General features: G+C 38.6%; 2 non-coding genes across 2 annotated transcripts; both read left to right on the top strand.

The window, feature by feature from the left end:
- The first annotated feature begins 1,624 nt into the window (after positions 1-1,624).
- Positions 1,625-1,731, top strand: LOC112793045 (small nucleolar RNA R71). The gene has a single exon (XR_003197755.1). It is a non-coding gene; the product is annotated as a small nucleolar RNA R71 (small nucleolar RNA).
- Positions 1,732-5,266: 3,535 nt separating this feature from the next.
- Positions 5,267-5,374, top strand: LOC112793513 (small nucleolar RNA R71). Its single transcript, XR_003198198.1, has one exon. It is a non-coding gene; the product is annotated as a small nucleolar RNA R71 (small nucleolar RNA).
- Positions 5,375-14,278: the final 8,904 nt, after the last annotated feature.

The raw sequence follows: 14,278 nt of genomic DNA, 5'->3' as shown, positions 1-14,278 counted from the left end.
CATTCTCCCAATGAATTGTGTGGGAAACTCATGGCCTTAAACACATTGAATGTCATTTTCTCGTCATGTAATCTAAGGACAAGTTCACCCTTTTGGACATCAATAATGGCTCCGACAGTGGCTAAAAATGGCCTTCCCAGTATGATGAAAGTCTTAGCTCCTTCCTCCATGTCTAATACTACGAAATCTGCTGGGAAGATGAAGTCTCCCACCTTTACCAACAAATCTTCTACTATCCCACAGGGAAATTTGAATGATCTGTCTGCTAGTTGCAGGGCCATTCTTGTTGGTTTGGCTTTCTCAATCTTTATTTTTTTTCATCATTGCTAGAGACATTAGATTTATGCTAGCTCCTAGATCATATAAAGCCTTTTCCACAGTGATTTCCTCAATGATACAAGGGATTTGGAAACTCCCAGGGTCCTTCAATTTCTGGGGCAATTTGTGTTAGATGATGGCGCTGCATTCTTCCGTGAGCACCACGGTCTCATTATTCTTTCAGCTTCTCTTTTTGGTCATCAATTCCTTCAAGAACTTGGCATAGAGTGGCATTTGCTCTATTGTTTCAGCAAAGGGTATGTTTATTTGTAGTTTCTTGAAGATTTCCAAGAATCTTGAGAATTGGTTATCCTCTCCCTTCTTCTTTAATTGCAGCTGCTGGGGGTATGAAGCCTTTGAGAAGCATGGTTTGGGTGCTTCTCCTGCTTGATGTGGCTTAGGATTTGAGGGTTGAGCTTCTTCATGTCCTTTGTTTTCTTCATCCAATTTCTTCTCTGGTGGTTTCTTGTGGGTCTCCTTCAATTCCTTCCCATTTCTGAGGGTGATAGTTTGACATTCCTCCTTTGGTATTGAGTTAATATTGCTGCAATTGTTGTGTCTAGGGACTTGCTTGAATAAGAATTCAATCTGTGTTTCCAGTTTCTTGATGGCAGCATCTTGATTCTGCATGTTGGATTGCACTTTTTCCTGGAAAGCTTTACTATCTTGAATTTCCTTGCATAGATTTTCAAGTAGAGCCTCAATCTTTGATAATCTCTCCTCGGTTATTGATGATGGGTTGAGATTAGGTGGTTAAGATGGAGTTTGGTAGGATCTCTGTGAGGTGTGTTGATGAGTTACATTGTTGTTAGAGTTGAGGTTGTGGCGTCTCTGATCTTACCCTTGGTCTTGTTGGTTTCCCCATCCAAAGTTGGGGTGATTTCTCCATCCAGAGTTGTAAGTTTTGGAGTATGGATCATGGACTTGTCTAGGTGAGTTTCCAACATAGTTGGCTTGCTCCCAGTCACCTTCTTCTCCTATGTTTACTCCTTCTTGAACTGACAATGAGGTGATGGCTACTGCAACTTGGTTCTCCTCCACCTTTTTGGTAAGATCTGTTAGCTGCTTTGTGATCATCTTATTTTGAGCTAACAATGCATCCATGTGGTTCAGCTCCATTACTCCTCTGGTGTTACTTCTTTCGGAGGCATAGAAGTAGTCATTCTCAGCAACTGTCTCAATGACATCTATGACTTCTTCAATTGTTTTCTTCTTGTTTAGAGAGCCTTCTGATGAATGATCCACAGCCTTTTTTGACTCATAGGAAAGACCTTCATAGAAGATGTGAAGTTGAACCCATTCATTGAACATATCTGGTGGGCATCTTCTTGTTAGGTCTTTGAACCTCTCCCATGCTTCATAAAGAGTCTCACCATCTTGTTGCCTGAAAGTTTGCACCTCAGCTCTCAGCCTGTTGATCCTTTGAGGAGGTTAAAATCTTGCTAAAAACTTGTTCACCACATCTTCCCAATTTGTTAAGCTCTCCTTTGGGATGGATTCAAGCCATTTGGATGCCTTGTCCCTGAGTGAAAAAGGGAACAAGAGTGATGAGTGGGGGTTTTAGTTCGATATTGTTGGCATGTATGGTGGGCTTCTGAATGCTACTTCCACAGTTTCTTGGATTAGACTCATAGAAGTAGTCCAAATTTTTCTTGCCCAGCACGGTTTGCATGGCCTTCTCTAGCAATGTTGTGAGCTTCTTCTTCATGATTGTTCTCCAAATTATCTTCCACATCGGGTTCAAAGTACTCTTCATCATTTTCCTCAGCACCAATAATTCTTTTCCCTCTTGCTTCTCTTCTTAGTCTCCAAAGGGTCCTTTCAGGTTCGGAATCGAAGGATGTTGAAACTCCTTCTCTTCTCCCTGTCATACAACAGATAGATTGTACAACAGGAGATAAAATGAAGAAACTATTCTTGTTAAAGTAATTGTTAGTGTGAGTAATGCAATTTATCAAATAGTTAGTGGGTTGGTGAGCAGAATTGTAATTATCAAAGAAAGAAAGAACGAAAAATAAAGAGGGTGAAGGGGGTGAGGAAGAAATTAAAACAAACTAAAAGAAATTGACTGAATCAAATAAACAAAAAGAAAAATGCTCAATCTAGTGATCTTCAAACTTAATCATTGTTGATTCAAAATCAATCCCCGGCAAAGGCGCCATAAACTTGATGCATGAAAACTTGTCTCTCAACAAATTTCCCTTCGGCAAGTATACCGAATTGTCGTCAAGTAAAACTCACAATAGAGTGAGGTCGAATCCCACAAGGATTGATTGGTCAAGCAACTTTAGTTAGAAGAATATGCTAGTTGAGCTAAACATAAATTAGATTGAGAACTTGCAGAAATTTAAATGACTGGAGAGTAAATAACAGAAACTAAAGTGCAGAATCTTAAATGGGGATTTGGGGTAATGAGCATGAAAATAAATGGCAGAAAGTAAAGGGAATGGGTAAGATCAGAAATGGGGTAATCATTGGGTTCAGGAGATGTTGCATTCTCCGGATCAAGTTCATTCTCATCTCTTCCTCAATTAATGCATCCATTGATCTCCTTGGCAATCTTAAGTGATTGGATCCCAATTCCTTGGCAATCCAATCTCTCTAAGCTTGAACAATTGCCCAATTCCTTGATTTAATTGCTCATGGGAAGAGATGAAGTGTGGTCACTGATTATACCACATGTATTTCAAAATCAAAGTGTTGAGAGGATTACATGTCACTATATCCGCCCAAACCCCAATTTGGTCCAACATGAGAAAGCATTTCTAGCATGATCTCCTCATCCCTTTTCCAAGGCTCAAAGGAGATCCAATTATGGAGAGTTTCTTTTCCAAGACAACAAACAAATTGAATTAAGATCGAAAGCTTTCTAGTAAGATCAAGAGAAAAGAAAGAAGAAAAAGAATGAAAACTATAATTGATCCATCAAATTACAACAGAGCTCCCTAACCCAATGAAAGGGGTTTAGTTGTTCATAGCTCTAGGAATGAAAAATGGCAGAAAAGAAGAATCCATGCTAAAAGTGCAGAAAAGTAAATCTATAGAGAGTAGTTCCCAAAAGTGCCAAGCTTCTCTATAGTTCAAAACTACTCCTATATATACTACTCCTCTTGATCTTCTAGTGAGTTCTTCAAGTCTTGGATGTGGGCTCTGGATCTTGAGTTGAAGCAGTTCTCATCTTTAGTAGGCCCAGCTTGCAGAGAAATATGAATTAGGCTTGGGTATTTAGTGAGATTAACATTGAGTGCCATTGTGGGTTCGAGAACGTTAGTGGCATTCACTTTTTCCACTAATGTTCCACCCTTATGAATTTTGGCCAACGTTAGTGGTCTTAACGTGACCACTAACGTTGCCTTCTCAATTTTTGGCCAACGTTGTTGGGACTCACTTTTCCCAATAACATTGGCTTATACCCCTTCGCGAACGTTATTGGGAATCACTTTTCCCATTAACGTTGCTTGGTGCCTTTTGTTCCTGCGTTAGAATTCACATTAGTGTAGCTAACGTGACTTTTAACGTGGGTGTGTCTCACCTTCGAGAGCGTTAGTAACACTCACCTTTGTCACTAACGCTCCAAGTGCCCAAATTCTCTACGTTAGAACTCACGTTAGCTAAGTTAGCGTGGCTCTTAACGTAGTGGTGATGCCATCTTCCAACGTTAGTGACAAAAGTGAGTGTCACTAACATTGGCTCTTTGATCTCAACTCCACGTTAACTTTCACGTTAATGGTCTTAACGTGAAAGTTAACGTAGGCAATGCTAGTTGGTCCAATGTTAGTGACAAAAGTGAGTGTCACTAACGTTGGCTTTTGTTTTCCTCTTCCATGCTAGAGTTCACGTTAACTAAGTTAACGTGACTCTTAACGTGGATCATTGCCAAGTTCTCCAACGTTAGTGGTGTTCACTTTTACCACTAACGTTGGAGGAAAACGTTATTGGTGTTCACATTTTCTCTTAACGTTGGAGTTCCCTTTTGCTTCTACGTTAACTTCCACGATAACTTAGTTAATGTGGCAAGTAACGTGAGCTATGGATGGCTTCGCAGGCGTTATTGGTTCTTCCTTGCTTCCTTTGCCCTGAAATCAAGCAATTAAAGTGCATCAAAGCTCTAGCCAAAGTCATGAGATTATGCATCATCAATTTATCATGAAGTTCTAGCAAAATTCTCATGAAATCATGCAAAGTTCACACTAGTTGCTTGAATCAAGGTGTGAGTGTTTTTTCATCCAAAACTTATCTTATTCACTAAGAAAATGCATGAAACTACCCTAAAACAGTAAAGAAAAGGTCAGTGAAACTGGCCTAGATGCCCTGGCATTAGCAATCTTCCAAAAGATCCGAGAAAACACTTGTCATGCACCTTTGAAACGTTTCCGGTGCATTGCATAAGCCAAACGGCATTCTCTTATATGCAAGCGTTCCAAAGGGACAAGTAAAAGTAGTTTTCTCCTGATCATTAGGAGCTCTGTGAATCTGAAAGTACCTTATGTATCCATCTAAAAAGCAGTAATGGGATTTACCTGTCAAGCAATCCAACATTTGGTCAATGAACAGCAACGGGTAATGGTCCTTTCGTGTTGCTTGATTCAGCCGGCGGTAATCAATACACACTCGCCAAGTATTCTGGATTCGGGTGGCCACTAGCTCTCCACTCTCCGTCTTCACCATCGTTACTTTGGACTTCTTCGACATTACTTGGACCGGACTCACCCATTCACTGCCTGAAATGGGGTAAATGGTGTCCACTTCCAAAAGGTGAGTTACCTCCTTCTTGACTACGTCAAGGATTGTGGAATTTAGCTGTCTTTGCGGTTGTCGGACCGGTTTAACACCTTCTATAGCCGTTTTCTTTCTTTAGGTGAATGGATCCACCTGCAGAGTGGTCCAGTAACATCTTGGAAAATTCAGACAGACCATCATAGAATATATCTAATGTGGTCCATTCTAAAAGCATGTCAGAAGGACACTTTTTGGTCAGTTGCTTGTATCTTTCCCAAGCTTCATAGAGGGACTCACCATCTTTTTGTCTGAAGGTCTGAACATCCACTCTAAGCTTGCTCAGCTTTTGAGGAGGAAAGAACTTGGCTAAGAAAGTCGTGACCAGCTTATCCCAAGAGTCCAGGCTATCTCTAGGTTGTGAGTCCAACCATGTTCTAGCTCTGTCTCTTACAGCAAAAGGGAAAAGCATAAGCTTGTAGACTTCAGGATCAACTCCATTGGTCTTAACAGTATCACAGATCTGCAAGAACTTAGTTAAAAACTGATAAGGTCTTCTGATGGAAGTCCATGAAACTTGCAGTTCTGTTGCAGTAGAGAAACTAATTGAGGCTTTAGCTCAAATTGTTTGCTCCTATGGCAGGGATTGAGATGCTTCTTCCATAAAAGTTGGAAATTGGTGTAGTAAAATCACCAAGCATCTTTCTTGCATTGTTGTTTGGTTCGGCCATAATTGTTTCTTTTGCTGCTTCCTTTTTGAAAATTTCAGTGAGATCCTCTTCAAAGTTTTGGGCTTTAGCTGCTGTTAGCTTCCTCTTCAGAGTCCTTTCAGGTTCAGGATCAGCTTCAACAAGTATGCCTTTTTCTTTGTTCCTGCTCATATGAAAGAGAAGAAGACAAAAAAAATATGGAATCCTCTATGTCACAGTATAGAGATTTCTTGAGGTGTCAGAGGAAGACAAGAATGGAAGAAGGAGGTAGGTAAAATTTCGAACACACAAAGAGAGATGAAGTTTGAATTGACAATGGAGGAGTAATGTTGGTTTTTAAATAGAAAAAGCTTAGAGAGGGGGAAATTTTCAAAAAATTTAATAACTGAAAGAAATGAAAATTTAAATTAATTTTAAAAAATTGGTTGTGGTTTTCGATGATTGAAGTAAAAAAATGGTTAAGTGATTTTGAAAAAGATAAGAAATAAATTTGAAAAGATAAGAAGTTAGAAAAAAAGATTTTTGAAATTAGAATTTTAAAAAGATATGATTTGAAAAAGATATGATTTTGAAGATATGATTGGAGAGATAAAAATTAAAAAGATTTGATTTTTTAAAAGGATATGATTGAAAAGATATGATTTTGAAAAAGATATGATTGAAAATATTTGATTTGAAAAAGATTTGATTTTGAAAAAATATGAAGATTTGAAAAAGATTTGATTTGAAAACAAAATTCCTCTCCTTGTGTCATCCTGGCGTTAAACGCCCAAGAGCTGCACGTTTTGGGCGTTTAACGCCCAATTGCTGCATGGTTTGGGTGTTTAAATGCCCAACCAGGTACCCTGGCTAGCGTTTAAACGCTAGTTTTCCTTCTTCACTGGGCGTTTAAAACGCCCAGCTTTTTCTCTGTAAATCCTCTACTTTATGTTCTTGAATCTTCATTTTGCTAAATTCTTTATTCAAGAAGATATGTTTTTAATTTTGAAAAACAACAAAATGAGTCAAAACATATAATTCTTGGATCAAAACACAAGATATATGCAAGAACATTATGAACGTCAAGATGAACACCAAGAACAATCTTGAAGATCAAGATGAACATCAAGAACTCAGTTTTCTTAATGAAAGAAAACATGGAGGACACCAAACTTAGAACTTTCTCATGTTTGGGCCATATGAATGAAAGAATGCATGTGTAGAACATCATGCAGTGCAATTCAATAAGTCATGAAGATCAAACAAGGCAATTCATCAAGAACGACTTGAAGATCATCAAGAACACAATGTATGTGTTTTAAAAATTGCAAGACAATTAAAATCATGCAATTGACACCAAACTTAAAATTTGGCCTTAGGTTCAAACAAGAACCATGAAATATTTTTGAATTTTTATGATTTTATGAATTTTTTTGTATTTTTTGAAAATTAATTGGAAAAAGAAATAAAGAAATTCAAAATTTTTAATAGGAATTCCAGGAATCATGCAACATTAGTCTAAAGCTCCGGTACAGGAATTAGACATGGTTTATTAACCAGCCAAGCTTTTAGTGGAAGCTTCGGTCCAAAACACTAGACATGGCCAATGGCTAGCCAAGCTTTTAGCAGATCATTGCTTCAATAGCAAGATTGATAAAAATCAACAAGCTCTTGTGATGATAAGCTGAAGCCTCAGTCCAAAAGATTAGACATGGCTTTATAGCCAGCTAGACTTCAACATATCATCATGATACTCTAGAATTCGTTCTTAAAAATTCCAATGAACAAGATAAAATAAAATTACCCAATCTAAGCAACAAGATGAACCGTCAGTTGTCCAAACTCGAACAATCCCCGGCAACGGCACCAAAAACTTGGTGCACGAAATTGTGATACACAATGGCGCCAACAACTTGGTCGCACAATTGTAATCTCACTTCTTTGTCACAACTTTGCACAACTAACCAATAAGTGCACTGGGTCATCCAAGTAATACCTTACGTGAGTAAGGGTCGATCCCACGTAGATTGTCGACTTGAAGCAAGCTATGGTCACCTTGTAAATCTCAGTCAGGCGGATTCAAATGGGTTTTGGAGTTTTCATAATTAAAAGATAAATAAAACATAAAGTAAAGATATAGATACTTATGTAATTCATTGGTGAGAATTTCAGATAAGCGTATGAAGATGCTTCATCCCTCTTGAATCTCTGCTTTCCTACTGCCTTCATCTAATCCTTCATACTCCTTTCCATGGCAAGTTGTATGTTAGTTTTCACCGGCGTCAATGGCTACCTCCCGTCCTATCAGTGAGAAAGGTCCTCTACGGTTTCCCGCATGGCTAATTAGATGTTGGTTCTCGATCATGTAGGAATAGGATTTACTATCCTTTTGCATCTGTCACTACGTCCTACAGTCGCGAGTTTGAAGCTCGTCATAGTCATCCCATCTCAGATCCTACTCGAAATACCACAGACAAGATTTAGACTTTCGGATCTTAGGAATGTCCGCCAATAATTCTAGCTTATACCATGAAGTCTCTGATCTCACGAGATGGAGGGCTCAGTTGTCAGGTGTGGCAAGCATGCATCGTGGACCAGGAATCCAAGTGATACACTCTTAATCTTAAGTAGAACGGAAGTGGTTGTCAAGCACGCGTTCATAGGTGAGAATAATGATGAGTGTCATGAATCATCACATTCATCAGGTTGAAGTGCGACTGAGTGTCTTAGAACAAGAATAAGCTTGACTTGAATAGAAGAACAATAGTAGTTGCATTAATACTCGAGGAACAGTAGAGCTCCACACCTTAATCTATGGTGTGTAGAAACTCCACCGTTGAAAATACATAAGTGATAAAGGTCCAGGCAAGGCCGAATGGCCAGCCTCCCCAAATGTGATCAAGAGATCAAAAGATGATTAAAAGATGAAAATACAATAGTAAAAGGTCCTATTTATAAGAAAACTAGCTACTAAGGTTTATAGAAATAGGTAAATGATGCAGAAATCCACTTCCGGGCCCACTTGGTGTGTGCTTGGGCTGAGCATTGAGCTTTACACATGTAGAGACTTCTCTTGGAGTTAAATGCCAGCTTTGGTGCCAGTTTGGGCCTTTAACTCCAGCTTTTATGCCAATTCTGACGTTTTGACTTCAGAATAGGGCAGAGAAGGGGCGTTTGAACGCCATTTTACATCGTCAAAACTCGAGCAAAGTATGGACTATTATATATTGCCGGAAAGCTCTAGATGTCTAATTTCCAACGCAATTGAGAGCGCGCCATTTGGAGTTCTACAGCTCCAAAAAATCCACTTCGAATGTAGGGAGGTCAGAATCCAACAGCATATGCAGTTCTTTGTCAGCCTCTGAATCAGATTTTTGCTTAAGTCCCTCAATTTCAGCTAGAAAATACCTGAAATCATAGAAAGTAGCTAGATTCTACTAAAAACTACCTAAAAACAATGCTAAAAAGCGTAAAAATTATCCGCTCATCATTGATAAACCACTATTTTATGATTTATTTTGTGCTGAATTGAGTGGAATTTATCAGATTATTCCTACACTTATTAATAAAATTCACATGTTCTACGTTGCCTTCCTGATTTCATGCTATGATTGAAAACTCTCTTCCAGAGCTTTTAAATTGTCAAATTTTAACTCCTCTATATACCATTCGATGTCGTGATCTGTGTGTTAAAGTGTTTCAGGCTTTATAGGGCAAGAATGGCTTAGAGAATGGAAAGAAAGCTTGGAAAAATCGAAGGAACATAAAGGAATACTGAAGTTAACCTATGAGACGTGACGCGTACGTGTAGGTGATGCGTATGTGTGACCAGCGCAAAAGAGGAGCGACGCGTGCGCGTGACTGACGTGTACGCGTGATAAGGGATTTCGCCAAATGACGCGCATGCGTGACCTACGCGCACGCGTGACGTGCGCCATGCGCAGAAGTTGCAGAAATCACTCCCAGCGATTTTTGGGCTATTTCCTGCCCATTTTCAAGCCCAAAAAAAACACAGATTAGAGGCTGGGAGTGAGGCAGAATGGGGGGAGATATTCATTCACATCACATTCACATAACTTTAGGTTTTAGATGTAGTTTTAGAGAGAGAGGCTCTCTCCTCTCTCTTAGGTTTTAGGATTTAGGATTCCTTTAGGATTTAGGATTATCTCTTCTCAAATTCCAGGTTTAATTTTCTTTGACTTAATTCTCTTCTACTCTTATTGATTATAATACTTTGATCCATACATTCCTTTTGTGATTGGATTTTCTATTTAATATAACTTGAGGTATTTCATATTCAAGATTGCTCTATTTTGATCTATGTTGCTGATATTTGAGATTGGTTATTTGGATGTTATCATCTCCTATTGCTTTTCTACTATTTAGTGTTATGCCCTCCAAGTGTTTGACAAAATGCTTGGAAGGATGTTAGAGTTGATTTCTATATTCTTGGGTTTGGTTGAGTAATTGGTGACACTTGAGTTATCAAACTCCTTTGTCCATTTTTAATTGAAAGTTGCTAATGAATTTGAATTCCACTAACTCTAGTCTTTCCTTGGAGTTGACTAGGACTTGAGGATTCATATTAAATTATCCACTTGACTTACCTTCATAGTTAGAGGTTCACCAAGTGGGAGCGACGGACAATTCTCATCACAAATGATAAGGATAAATAGGATAGGACTTCCAATTCTCATACCTTGCCAAGAGTTTTTATTGTTATTAATTTATTTTCTGTGGAATTTTCTCTTCTTATTTCTCAATCCAAAACCCTAATTTTCATAACTCATAACCAATAATAAGAAAACCTCCCTGCAATTCCTTGAGAGATGACCCGCGGTTTAAATACTTTGGTTATCAATTTTATTAGGGGTTTGTTATTTGTGACAACCAAAACTTTTGCACGAAAGGATTCTTTGTAGGTCTAGGAGCTATACTTTCAACGAGAACTTATTTGTAAAATTCTAGACCATGCGAGAAACCCGTTCATTAGTTCCTCCTTCGGAAGAATAGGTTGAGAGTAAATCTCATCAAGCGGCTCACTTCTTTTCGGGGTTATAGCATCAATGCTAGACTTCGGGGTTGATGGGTGTGGCAAGGGTGGAGGGGTAAAGTTGCTAGAGGTGGAGTGAGAGGGTGCCAGACGTGACATAGCCTCAGCAAGAGTTGCCATGCAATTTTCTCGCTTTTGTTGAAATTTCCTCTGCTCTTAGATGAAGACTTAAAGGCTAAGCCCTCCATAAGGGGAGTTAAGGGGAATAGGATGGTGATGAAAACTAGGTTGTCCCAACTGTGACGGTAAGTAGGTGGGTGGAGAGAATATTGGTGGTGGAAAAGGTGAAGGGGCTTGGGGTACGATGGTTGTGTCTCATGTTGAGGGCATGGAGCAAGAACATAGGAATGAGCAACATTGTAGTGTGGGCATGTTTCACTAGGTGTGAGAGATTGATAGACATTAAGATCATAGGGCCCTCGCAACGGTCCTTGTTGCCAAGAATTGATTGCTTGTGACCCTTCCTCGAGTTGACCTCCCATACCTTGTGGTGAGCCAACGTTGGAATTGCTACCCCCTACAACATGATAACAACTAGACTCCAAGCCAAAAGGTTGATAATTCATGATGAATAGGAAAAAATAAAATGCAATGATATGAATAAAAGCAATAGACAAATGAGTGTATATATTCTAAATATATCTATTTACCTAGGACTAGACAAACAAAAAGTGTTAGTTGCTATCAAAATTAAGATATAGGTGCCTTTTACCAACTAGAATCTACAAGCAAACCAAAAATTAAGTATTCACACTATTCACATATTTACATAACCAAAATCATGGCACTTATTGAACTTAAAGTGAAATTCCCCAGCAACGGCGCCAAAAATTTTACGGTGCCCAATTGTACGAGTTGGGATTTCTCAAAATAGGACTAACGTTGCAAGTATAGACCCAAACCCAATAATTGGTCGCTGACCAATTTAGAAATTCACAAGATGTGTCACTACTCAAAACCAATTTAATAAAACCGAGAGTAATTGACTCCCGGGTCGTCTCCCAAGGAATCACCAATGGACAATGAGTGTGCAAATTCCGGTTATAGTGATCAAGGGGTTGTCAATGAAGAAATAAATATATAAAGCAATAAAAGAACATGAAAAATTGTAATGATTGAACTAATAAAGAAATCAAAGAACTGACTATGTAATATAAACAAGTAAAGTATAAAAGAGATTAACATGGCAATGTATGGAAAATTGAAAGCATGAAAAGGGGTCTTGGCTTGGAGTGAGCTAAGGGTCCTTTCCTTGTTGGAACCACAACTATGACAATTATGTCGGATTAGCCTCACTTGATCAACCCTCACATCGGAAGGTAAGTTAAATGAGCATAAGTGTTCTTAACCCGCAAATCCTAAATTTCTTGCTAATTGCCTTAGCAACAACTTAGCATTAGTGGGAACAAGAACAATTAACAATACAAGAATTGACACTAAATGTTGGACATTCCAACTCTAGGAACCCAATTGCTCACTTTACCCAAGCCAAGAGACAAAAATTTAGTCTAAAACCATGTTTGACATTTTGTCAAACACTTGGTGGGCAAAAAGCTTAAATATGAGAAAAATAAGAAAAGACCTGAAATTAAAAGCAGCAATTGATCTCAATCAATAAGGATAGCATAAGAAAGCATAGAACAAACACCAAACATCAAACTCATCAACAAGAAATGAAATTACAAAAGAGAAGCAAAAATGAACTATAACTTGAATGAGAAGAAAGAGTAATGACAATGTAACTATAAAGAGTAATAACAACAGAACACTTACAACGAGATTAGCAAAAACCAATGATAAAAAATCAAAATGGCATTTGGAATGTAAAACCCTAATGAAACCCTAATAGAGAAGCTAAGAAAACTTAGAGAAAACTAAAACTAAAAACCTTTTATTCTACTCCTAAAACTATACTAATGCTATCCCATGTTATGTCCTTCATTTCCCCTCCAATATGAGCTAAAAGACTTCAGAAATGGGCCTCCAAATCCCCGAAATCGCGAGTCACGTACCTTTCTAATGAAATCATGCGCGGACACCTATGCGGATGCACAGACATGTGCGTTTGCACACTCTGCGAAAATTCCCTCCTGTGCGTACACATGAGTATCTGTGCGCATGCACACTAGGCGATGCTTCGCGGGACGCGCGACGCGTGCGGACGCACAAGAGGCTGTGCGCACGCATATGTCTCTGAGCTCACCTCCTTTGATTCTTCATGTTTCCTTCACTTTGCAAGCTCTTCTTCTATTTTCTCCAACCCATTCCAACCTTATACACCTGAAATCACTCACAAACATATCAAGGCATCAAATAGAAGTCAAATGGAATAAACCTAGATCAAACTAAGCATAAAAGAGCATATTTTCATAATCAAGCACAATTTGGGAGGAAAGTTCAAAAGCATGCTATTCAAGGGAATAAGTGTGAGTTTATGTGATAAAATCCATTCAATTCTAACAAAAAGTCATCATCAATTATGGATTCATCAATATCACTATTGCCTTAGTTTCCTACTCTTTGATGAGACTTTTCAATATTCTCCTCACAAGCACAGATTCAGAGTATGTGATCCCCATAGCATCCAAGCCATTGATGATGATGTTGAATCTTTCAAATAGATCATCTATCAATTCTCCTTCCTTCATTGAGAACATTTCATATTCTCTTTTCAGCATGTCTATTCTGGTCTTCTTTACTAGGGTTGTGCCTTCATGAGTGATTTGAAGTTTGTTCCAGATTTCTTTTGCCGTTGTGCATCTTGATACCCGTCGGTATTCCTCGAAGCTGATCGCACATTTGAGCAAGTTGATAGCGTTGGCATTGAGTTCCACCTTTTTCCTGTCTTCTCGTGTCTAAGTGGCTTCACTCTTGAGAGAAACCACACCATTAGCTCCTGTGGTGGTTGGAAATTGAGGACCTTCCAGGATCATCTTCCATAGTCTGTAATCTACTGATTGAACAAAAATCTTCATTCTTTCCTTCCAATAAGTGTATTTCTTTCTATTAAAGAGTGGAAATCTGTTGCTTGACTGCCCTTCTGTCAGAGTGTAGGCCACCAGGTTTGAGCCACTGTTATCTGCCATTAGGATCTTTTCTCCAAGCTGCAAAGCTTGATCTCTTTGAGACCAGGCTTTGATACCAATTGATGGTAATCAGTGGCTAAGAGAAGGAGGGATTGAATCTTAGCCCCTTTTGCTGAGTGTTACTTTCTGCCATTTGAAATAGCTTCAGGAGATTTTTCTTCTTTTTGTCTCATAACTAGTCAAGAGACATTTTCTTTTTGTCTCGTAACCGGTTAGAAGATATTTTTCAATTTTGTCTCTTACGCAACAGAAATAGAAATGGAGTAGAAGAGAGAAAGAATCACACCAAGACATATCCTAGTTCAGCTACTCAGTGCAATGTATCCTACATCCAGTCTCCATCACAACAATGATGGAATTTCACTATAATAATCTTGATTACAAAAACCAATCCTTCCTAGGAACTACCCTTCCTA

Source organism: Arachis hypogaea, chromosome 3 (assembly GCF_003086295.3).
Source record: "Arachis hypogaea cultivar Tifrunner chromosome 3, arahy.Tifrunner.gnm2.J5K5, whole genome shotgun sequence".
Lineage (NCBI taxonomy): Eukaryota > Viridiplantae > Streptophyta > Magnoliopsida > Fabales > Fabaceae > Arachis > Arachis hypogaea.
This window is presented reverse-complemented; position numbering and strand designations above follow the sequence as displayed.